Genomic DNA, 11136 nt, shown 5'->3' with positions numbered 1-11136 from the left:
AAAATGACTTTCTTCAATAAAAGGAGAGTCCTTTGAATCTTCACCCTTGATTGCAGTTTGCTAGATGTAAAATGCTAGGTAAATTGGGGGTCTGAGAAATTATTAGGAAATGTTAGTTATTGAAATGTTGCAGAATTTTACAGCTGGAGCTCAGCAGTGGGGTACACAGAAGGACAAATGGAAAAAACAGATAAGGGGCTGTATGATGCTTGGACCTTGTTAAGTTGGTAAGAAAAAACCTGAGATAGCGGAGTTAAAATACAGTCTGGAAAGGGTTAAGGGTATGAAGGTAAGCATGTTATTCATGAGAGGGTAAGCAGGAAAATCAAGAAATATTTATGCACTTGTGGATACTCATTAAAAGGATGGAGCGCTGATGACAGAGGATTTCAATTACTTCAAGTTTGACTGGACTAAGAATTGTTTAATGCCTGAGAAAAGATACATGTGGTAGCGTAAGATTGTTTTCTCTTACAATTTGTATGAGCAAGTAAAAAAAAAAAAAAAAAAATCTCGGAGGATAGTTTGGATATAGTCCCAGGAAATGAAGCAGGACCTGTGTGATAAATAAGATAGACGCTGGTGAGCTTTTATAAGGTTAAGTGATCATAATGCTATTGGATTTGAAATATTCATGAGGCCACAATATGTACAAAGAGTAGTGGCACAAAAATATGAAACTTTGAAAAGTCAGTATTTGAAGAAGTGTGTAATGAATTGAAGAAAATTGATGGGGATGCAACTATTGTTCCCCAAAATGTGTTGTGGGAGAATGGAGGGAATGTTTTAGGAACAGATAAGAAAGATGCAATCTACATTCTTCCCAATAAAATGTAAATGTCAAACATGTCATCGATCATCTCAAGGCAACATTTTAGCAGTGAAATAGGAGACTGCAAAGAGAATAAGAAGAAGAAGAATCAGCCTTGGTAAATTATATAAAAAAGAAAATAGCATAGGTGCAAAAATAATCCATGGAGGACACAAAGTGAGACTCGCAATACCATAGAAAATAGCAAGGCCATTATGTTCTGAAAATGAAACTCTCATCTGCCTAAAAGTAATAATTGGAATTAGGGAGATAGGAATTAAGTGAAGTTCAGTTCAAAAAAGCACATCTGTTCCTGCTACTTCATGGTTTCCCAATGCCCTTTTTTTTAATCCCCACATACCTCAGTTTTTTCTTTTCAGAATGATAGTCTGTGTGGTTTTGTTCACTTAGGTTTCTGACTAGGACTATCTCTAATGAAGATCTGTTTGTGACTTTTGCTTTTTTTTTTTTCTGTGCAAATTACCAGTTAATTCCTAGTATGCCCCCGCTCCTTTTAAGACCATGCTGCCCGTTTTTTGAGTTTATTGGAATCATGCAGGATTTATCAATATTTTAAAGCTAGATTAGGTTTGACTATACACGCTGGTCTGGGTTTGTGTGGCAGGCTTTTGAGAGCAGGAGAGGGACCACAGCAACGGCTCCTGTGAGAAGCTTCTAGAAGCTTCCCCGGCTCCAAGCCGGACCCTCCTCTGGCCCAGGCTGAGCCAATCAGGACGGTGGTAGCTCCTGTGAGAAGCTTCTAGAAGCTTCCCCAGCTCCAAGCTGGACCCACCTCCGGCCCAGGCCAAGCCAATCAGGACGGTGGTAGCTCCTGTGAGAAGCTTCTAGAAGCTTCCCCAGCTCCAAGCTGGACCCACCTCCGGCCCAGGCCGAGCCAATCAGGACGGTGTTAGCACCTCTGGAGAACATATTTAAGAGGGGGAACACACAGTGAGCAGGGGATTGGCATGTGAGAGGAACCCCTCTGTGGATACTGAGGTCGGGGGGGGAGGGGGGCGCCTGAGGAGGTTGATGTCGCTGCAGCCCCGTGGTGAGGCGGCAGGCTGTGTTTCCCCCCCCCGCAGCCCGTGGTGAGGCGGCAGGCTGTGTCCCCCCTCCACCCCCGCAGCCCGTGGTGAGGCGGCAGGCTGTGTCCCCCCCCCGCAGCCCCGTGGTGAGGCGGCAGGCTGTGTTTCCCCCCACCCCTGCAGCCCCGTGGTGAGGCGGCAGGCTGTGTTTCCCCCCCGCAGCCCCGCGGTGAGGCGGCAGGCTGTGTCCGCCCCGCAGCCCCGTGGTGAGGCGGCAGGCTGTGTCCGCCCCGCAGCCCCGTGGTGAGGCGGCAGGCTGTGTTTCCCCCCCGCAGCCCCGCGGTGAGGCGGCAGGCTGTGTCCCCCCCCCGCAGCCCCGTGGTGAGGCGGCAGGCTGTGTTTCCCCCCCCCCCCGCAGCCCCGTGGTGAGGCGGCAGGCTGTGTCCCCCCCCCGCAGCCCGTGGTGAGGCAGCAGGCTGTGTCCCCCCTCCACCCCCGCAGCCCGTGGTGAGGCGGCAGGCTGTGTCCGCCCCGCAGCCCGTGGTGAGGCGGCAGGCTGTGTCCCCCCCCCGCAGCCCCGTGGTGAGGCGGCAGGCTGTGTTTCCCCCCCCCGCAGCCCGCGGTGAGGCGGCAGGCTGTGTTTCCCCCCACCCCTGCAGCCCCGTGGTGAGGCGGCAGGCTGTGTCCCCCCCCCGCAGCCCCGTGGTGAGGCGGCAGGCTGTGTCCCCCCCCCGCAGCCCGTGGTGAGGCAGCAGGCTGTGTCCCCCCTCCACCCCCGCAGCCCCGTGGTGAGGCGGCAGGCTGTGTCCGCCCCGCAGCCCGTGGTGAGGCGGCAGGCTGTGTCCCCCCCCCGCAGCCCCGTGGTGAGGCGGCAGGCTGTGTCCCCCCCCCGCAGCCCCGCGGTGAGGCGGCAGGCTGTGTCGTCGTCCGTCCCCCCCGCAGCCCCGTGTGTTGCCTTCGCGAGGCGTGGTGGCCTGGCTCAGGAACGGCACGGCGACCAACCCCAGGCCACTCGGGCCATCAGCTCGCAGACACCAATGTGGTGGACGGCAAATGGCGTTTATTGAAGAGTGACACAACATTATATAGCTAGGGTTCACAAGGTCACTTCCGCCTGCTTACATCACAAACTAAACGCTATTGGCTATTAGGAGAGGGGCCCTATCTTTCCGTACAGCGCGACATCTTCTGGCCGCCAGACCCTAACTACCCACATTTCCCCCCTCCCTATGCATAATCAAATTAGCTAAAATACAACAATTAAAAAAAAAATTCTATTCTTATGCTTTATAACAATCTTTAAAAATATGTGTCATAAAAATAAAAAAGATAAGGCACAGCAAACGGGTGAAAGTTAAGGGGTAACTGGTAATAACGGGGTGTAACTTAGGGATAACTGGGGGTAACACTGAGTGGGTATATTCTTAAAGCAGTTGCTGGTGGTCTATCAACATAATGTTAACCTTGTCTAGCCGGCTTTTGACAAACGACACGAGCCTATTTAGTATACAGGGTCCAAAGATCAGTGCTATCATGATCATTGCGATCGGCCCTGCTAAGGTAGATATCAGGGTGGCTAACCACGGTGAACGGTTAAACCATGATTCAAACCACCCTTGTTGGGCTTCCCTGTCTCTTTTTCTTTTTTCTAGACCCTCCCTAAGTTTGGCCATGGTATCTCTGACAACTCCAGTTTTATCTGCGTATACACAACATTCTTCTCCTAATGCGGCACATAGTCCACCTCGTTGTAGAAACATGAGATCTAATCCTCTACGGTTTTGTAAAACTACTTCCGACAACGATCTCAGTGACGTTTCCAAAGCGGTGATTGATTGTTCAATTCGAGCTAAATCTTCATCCACTGCTATTCTAAGGGAATGGAACTTCTGGTTCTGTTCGACTAATGAGGCTATTCCTGTTCCTACCCCTGCGGCTCCTATAGTTAGTAGGGCAGCTATGGTTAGAGCAGTAGTGGGTTCTCGCTTTTGTATATGATGAGAAGTTAAAAGGGTTTGATGATTATATATAAATTCTTCAGAATGGTATGTGATTCTTGGAATAATTATTACTTGTATGCAAAATTCATTATTCTCATTGAATAGTTTAAGAGATATACATGGGGTAACTCCAGGTTTTTGAACATATCCATTTGGTATTATTGGCAGGAACTAGCCAATGAGCTCTCGATCCTCTTTCTAGTGTGGTTTCGTTTGTACACAAATGTTTTTTCTCGAGGGGTATTTTGCCGATACATCTGCCTTGTCCTGATACATATTGTATTGTTATTCCTGGGCGGTTTTCAGTGTTCCATACACATTGTGTAGGATTAGTCCCATTTACTAGTTTTGGTTCAGAGGGCATACTTACTGCTTCATAAAAAGGGGGCCTTACGTCATAGCAAAGCCAGCAGTTTGTTGTCATATTTGGATTTGTAGAGTTCAATATCTGGTATGTTGAGTTCAACTACTTTCATAGGGGGGGCATTTCAAATCCTACAGTTGTCGGAATTTTGGTGTTATTGAGAGCCGCGTTCTCGGTATTATTTGTGGTGTTATGTATTAAAGGTTTTGATGTTGGTGGGTTAAGAACCGGGTTAGGCCCGATTGCTTGGGGTGTTTGTAGCGTGGTTTTAATAATTTGTATTACTACTCCTGGATCTTTGAAACCGTTGTGAAGAAATACTGACCACATTTTTCCCACAACCCAACCCGTATAGGTCGGGTTTTGGATTTCTAAAATCAAATGGGTACAAGTACCTTTTTCATACAGCAATCCATCACTCGCAAATTTTGGATGTTTACATCTATTTGGTCCCCATCTTACTCGCAAAAACTCGTCGTCTTTTTCTGGTTTCCATCTATCGCTTGTCACAATGGTCTCGCATCCCCAATATCCACAAAACCAGTATCCTGGATAGTTACAATAACTCTTCCCTGGGTTTGAACTGGGACACCAATACGTTCCCCATAATGAATCACGTCCAATCATGGAGAATAAATCACTATTTTTTATCTTAAAAGTTGGAGCACCTACTGTTGTGTTTTCCTTTATCACTCGATCACTTGCAGGGTCCCGTAGGATCCATCTGAATGGCTGATGGTGATGGTAATTTGATTCTGCCTGTCCTGTAGTGACAAGCTCCAAAATCAAGACCACATAAAGGCATCGCAGCCCCCCCCTGCGGGGGCTATTTTGCTGTTGTCTGGATTCTGTCAGTGCGGAATTCCTAGGCTTGGACGGGACGCTCGCCACCGGGGTGTACAGGTTACGGGGGTGTCCGATGATCCGGTCCTGTAAACAAAAACTCACAGTTTTCATTAGTTTTATTCTGAAGGTCTGGTTTAATAGACTTAAGCGGACACCACTTAACTCTGCCATCTTTTCTGGCAGCGGCATACCCTCGCCCTGTTAGAACTAGTTTCCACCCTTGTTCCCATTCTCCCAGCTCATTTCTAATTACGACCAATGGGCCTTCTTCTAGTGCTCGAGTGGCCCAATGTTTCTGGGTGGGGCTATTCACCTCCTCCCCCCTGGGGAATTGATTAAGTGCTAGCAGAGCAGTTGCTAGTAGGCGTGCTTGGTCCCCTGGGGGAATGGCGTTGGCAAAACCTTCTGGTTTTGCTAATACCTCCAATTTAGATTTCAGAGTTTGACTTGCTCGTTCTACTATGGCTTGTCCTGTGCTATTATACGGGATGCCGTGTGTTAGGGTAATACCCCATTTCAGAGCAATTGCTTGGACTGATTTAGAGACAAAATTTGGACCGTTGTCTGTTTTGATCTGATTAGGGACTCCAAGCCACGCCATGGTTGTCAGCCAATGTTGGATGGTTGCTTTGGAGTCAGTCTTAAGGTGTTGAGTGGCTACGATCATCCCGCTATATGTGTCTATGGTTACCGCTAGCCACGCTCGAGGTTTCAGCAATTGGCAGAGTGTAAAATCCGTCTGCCACACTTCGGAGGCTTTAAGACCTCTGGGGTTTACCCCGCTGGACCACAGTGGTGCTTTCTGACAATGGGGACATGTAGCGACTATGTGTTTTGTGTCAGTGACTGAAATCTCGCATTTCTTTGCTAACGCTTTAGCTCCGATGTGGAGAGATTCGTGTAACTGACGGGCGTCTCTTAGTGTCCACAATCCTTTTGCAGCAGTGTCTGCTTTGTCGTTACCAGTTTGGAAAAACCCTTTAATTGGGCTGTGGCTGTTGACGTGGATGACCAATATAGTGCCTTTTCGAGAAAAGAGTGCTTCTTCCAGCATTAGGGCTGCTGTGGATGTTGACACGCCGGGCCCCGACATGGCCAAGCAAAGTTTGGCCACAAACATCGAATCAGTTACTATGTTGAGATGTTCTGTTGGGAACAGTCCGCACGCTAGTACTGCGGCCGTCGCTTCTAGCTGCTGGACTGAAAGAGCACAATCAGTCATTTTAATGCAGTGCCATTCTTTTCCCGATTGCCATACTGCTGCTGCTGCGGTTGAGGTCGCTGAGGATGTGTCTGTGAAGACCGTTGGTCCTGGTTGGGGCCGGTCCATGATTTTCCGTGGGAGGTCGATGTTGACAATTGCCAGCATTTGAGTCCAGGGGGGCTTTGTGGCGTACCGGACTTCTCCACCGAATCCGACGAGAGCTATGGCCAGATATTCTGACATTGCTACTGATTGAGTTGGGAGCTGTTTGTGGAAGGGTAGGTATATCCTGGCGGGTTCGATGCCTAGGTGTCTTAGGGCAAGTTTTCTGCCTTTTATGATGAGGTTACCAAGGCACTCGATTCCTGGAGAAAATGCACGTGACGGTTTTCCTAGGACTATCCATTGTACTGGTTGGGCTTTTTCAGGGCGGCCCTGGGCTAGTGCTCCTACTCCCCCCCCTTCCGTGAAGTGCACATAGAGATCAAGTGGTATATTCGGGTTCCACCCGGCGAGCGTGCTTGATGACACCTGTTGCTCAATAAAGTCGAGAGAGTTCATTGCTTCTGTCATCAGAGTTTTTTGTTCCCATGGGTTTTTTCCTTTCAAAAGATCATGCAGGGGGGCCATGATTTCGGGAGGGATTAGGACAATGTTGCGGAGCCATTGCAAGGACCCCACTAACTGTTGCATATCATGGAGCGTCTTAATGTTCCGGCAGATTTTTATTTGGGGGGGGGGTTACGTAGAGACTGGCAGACAGTAGGTGAGTTGATCATTCCTCGGGGGAGCACTTTCCACTGGAAGCATAGGTTGGGACGTTGGCTGTTTGGAAACACGACAGAAAAAGCAAAGCGCTTCTTGTCTTCCTCATGCAGGGGTATCGAAAAGAAACAGTCCTTAATATCAAGGACAGCACAAGGTTGTCCTTCCGGTATCATAGAGTTCATAGGCAACAGCGTTTGGACAGGGCCCATTGGTTGGATTGTCTTGTTTACTTCACGCAGGTCATGGAGGAGACAAAACCCTTCGCCAGTTCGTTTGGGTATTACGAAAACTGGGGTGTTCCACGGGCTAGTGGAGGGCTCTATGTGACCTTGCTGTAGTTCGCGGTCAACTAGCTCAAGAAGAACATCCATTCGAGGCTTCGATAGGGGCCACTGCTCGACCCACACTGGGTCGGATGATTTCCACGTCAGTCTAATTGGTGGAAGTGGGTGTACGGCAGTGGCCCTTAGGGTAAATTTGTCACCCTGGCTTTTAATAGGGCTAGAGCGTCCCTTCCCAACAGGGGTGGGATTCCTGACATGACATATGGAAAAAGGGTGATGGTTTTCTCCGGTCCCTTTTCGGTGTGAAGCGTGATTGCTACCAATTGAGCACTCCTCCGAGCTCGGGTTAATCCCCCGACTCCACCCACCATGGGGGCGTCTTCCAATTTCCAGCGTGGGGGCCAATTTGTTTCAGGAATAACTGTAACATCTGCTCTGGTGTCAATCAAAAAGGGGACGCTAATGGTGGTGCCATTTAAGATATTATGGAGGGAACAGATCCCCCACACCACTGGTGGGTTGTCACACTTTACTGCCAGGGCCACCCTGGGGTCTTGCCCCCAAGGGGTGGTCCTTGCTGTCCCTGAGATAGGGGCAGATTCGGCTGGACCATCAGTTGGACTATAAAGTTGGTCGCTTCTCGAGGGGCAGCGGGTTCGGGAGCACCTCGCCCCATCCGGGGTTGGCATAGTTGGGCCGCCTTATGTCCCAAGTGGGAGAGGGCTGTGCGCCCTCTCCCCCCGCCCCGTTTCCCTGGGTTTTAGATCTGCATTCCTTAGCGAAATGGCCTTTCTTTCCACAGGCCCAACACGGTCCTCTGGATCGATTTTGGCGCGGGGGGGCGGTGCTGTTGGCGGGTCCCCCAGTCGGGGGCAGTTTGCCACCATGTGGCCCGCCTGGCCACATTTAAAACATGCCATCACATTAGCTATTGCGGTGCGAACAGCCAACTGAATCGGGGCCAGATGCTCTTCATTCGCGACATGCTTAATCATGTCCGCGATATTTGACCCCACCGGCAGTGATCGTAGGATTTCTTTGGTTTTTGAATTACACTGCTGACGTAAGCAGTCTGCGACGACCGGGCCTTTTGCTTCCGCGGGCAGGGTCGAGGAGTCGACCGCTGCTTGGAGGCGATCCACAAATTGTGTAAAGCTCTCACTTTCATTTTGCTTTATTGTGGACCATGGCGATGGTTTGGCGACAACTCTAGAGGCTGTGCGAATAGCTTCTCTAGCTGCACGAGTAGTTGTCATAACTTCATGGGCCCGCAGGCCTTGGGCTTGTGCCTGGGGGGTAATCATTGTTGGGTCTGTACCCATTAGTCGCTGTAGGCTGGAGCCGTGTAGCGGGTGATCCGCCCCAGTTACTCGGGCTAGTTGCTTCGCACAGTTGTCTTCCCATTCTTGTTTAAAAACAATCATCCCTGCCCCATCAAAAATCAGTCTACAAGTTTGTTTTATATCGAACGGGAGCATGTCATCTCCCCCGAAAACACCATCTATGAGGGTGGAGACCATGGCAGAATTATGCCCCTTGTCCGCAATTGCTTTAACCATCGCTTGTACATCCTTAGGGTTTATTGGCGAATGGACCCTTTGTCCCCCGTCCGTCACCCGGACCGGGAACGCTAGCGTGGCCGATGGGGCCCAATCGGCACACGCAATCTTTATTTTCCTCCAATCCATGAGGGGAATTTTTTCCCCTCGCGGTCCCTCTTTATTGCGGATGGGGATATTTTGGCTTTTAACTCTGTCTACCCCCATTTCCTCCCCCTCTGAATTTGGATCGGTTGTGAGCCACTCGTCCCAGCTAGCGTCTGATTCGGAATCAGAACTCGACTGACTGGTTATTTCCGGGCTCCAATATCTTTTTGTTGGGCTCCGGCCCCGCCCACTTCCCTTGCGGGCGGGCCGTTCCCCCCCTCTTGGCTCGCCCCGCCTTCTCGGGGGGGGGGGGGTGTTTGCCCTATAAGGGCATTTTTTCAGATGGCCGCTCTGATTGGCTCTCCTCCCCTTCCCGGTCGCCCCCACCACCTTTCTTCTTCTCGTTCTCCTCCCCCTCGCGTTTGTGTGCGCTTGTTAGTTCTAGCGCTTTCTCCCTGTTCCCGCCGGGGGCATCCTCGCCCCGCCCTTCCCCTTGCCGCTCGGCACCATTTTGGGGCGCATAGGGCGGTGGTCTGGCGCAGACGTCTTCAGACTATGATTTCTCCGCGGCATCCCGGCCTCCTCGGCTAATCCACCCCAGAAGGATTTTGCTTGATTCTGTCCCTCCGTAAGCGGGTTGGGGTTCGGGGATTTGGGGGCATATCGCCCTCTCGCAAGTCTTTAGGCTCAGCAGAATTGCTGTCGTCTGGGGGGCGCGGAGTCTGTGTGGCTGCCCCGACTCCCAATTTCGGGGTGGCCAACAAACAGCTCTTTGCAGCCCTCCAGGTCTCCTGCTCTTGTATGGCGCTTTGCAGAGCCTGCACGACTTTCCCCCACGACTTAAGATTTTTCCCACGACCCGAGGACATCGTCTCCTCGGCTAGCACTTTAGTGCATTTATCCCACACTTCTGGGTGGAGAATGTCCACGGGCTGGTCAATGACCCCAATCTGTAAAAGCCTCGCAACTGCGAGAGTAAAATCTTTGGGTTTACAATCAATACCCCACTGCTTATGTAATTGTGATACGACCTTCACAAGGGCTTCCATCCTCCTTGTTGGTCCGGGAGCGTCCTCCCTGCCGGGCTGGTCCTGCCGCTCCGGCCGCCGTTCACCCGATTCCAGGTGAGATCCCGGGTTTCGGCACCACTTGTTGCCTTCGCGAGGCGTGGTGGCCTGGCTCAGGAACGGCACGGCGACCAACCCCAGGCCACTCGGGCCATCAGCTCGCAGACACCAATGTGGTGGACGGCAAATGGCGTTTATTGAAGAGTGACACAACATTATATAGCTAGGGTTCACAAGGTCACTTCCGCCTGCTTACATCACAAACTAAACGCTATTGGCTATTAGGAGAGGGGCCCTATCTTTCCGTACAGCGCGACATCTTCTGGCCGCCAGACCCTAACTACCCACATTTCCCCCCTCCCTATGCATAATCAAATTAGCTAAAATACAACAATTAAAAAAAAAATTCTATTCTTATGCTTTATAACAATCTTTAAAAATATGTGTCATAAAAATAAAAAAGATAAGGCACAGCAAACGGGTGAAAGTTAAGGGGTAACTGGTAATAACGGGGTGTAACTTAGGGATAACTGGGGGTAACACTGAGTGGGTATATTCTTAAAGCAGTTGCTGGTGGTCTATCAACATAATGTTAACCTTGTCTAGCCGGCTTTTGACAAACGACACGAGCCTATTTAGTATACAGGGTCCAAAGATCAGTGCTATCATGATCATTGCGATCGGCCCTGCTAAGGTAGATATCAGGGTGGCTAACCACGGTGAACGGTTAAACCATGATTCAAACCACCCTTGTTGGGCTTCCCTGTCTCTTTTTCTTTTTTCTAGACCCTCCCTAAGTTTGGCCATGGTATCTCTGACAACTCCAGTTTTATCTGCGTATACACAACATTCTTCTCCTAATGCGGCACATAGTCCACCTCGTTGTAGAAACATGAGATCTAATCCTCTACGGTTTTGTAAAACTACTTCCGACAACGATCTCAGTGACGTTTCCAAAGCGGTGATTGATTGTTCAATTCGAGCTAAATCTTCATCCACTGCTATTCTAAGGGAATGGAACTTCTGGTTCTGTTCGACTAATGAGGCTATTCCTGTTCCTACCCCTGCGGCTCCTATAGTTAGTAGGGCAGCTATGGTTAGAGCAGTAGTGGGTTCTC

Source organism: Buteo buteo, chromosome 27, assembly GCF_964188355.1.
Source record: "Buteo buteo chromosome 27, bButBut1.hap1.1, whole genome shotgun sequence".
Classification (NCBI taxonomy): Eukaryota; Metazoa; Chordata; class Aves; order Accipitriformes; family Accipitridae; genus Buteo; species Buteo buteo.
The sequence above is the reverse complement of the archived record's forward strand: the minus strand, read 5'-3'. Positions refer to the sequence as shown.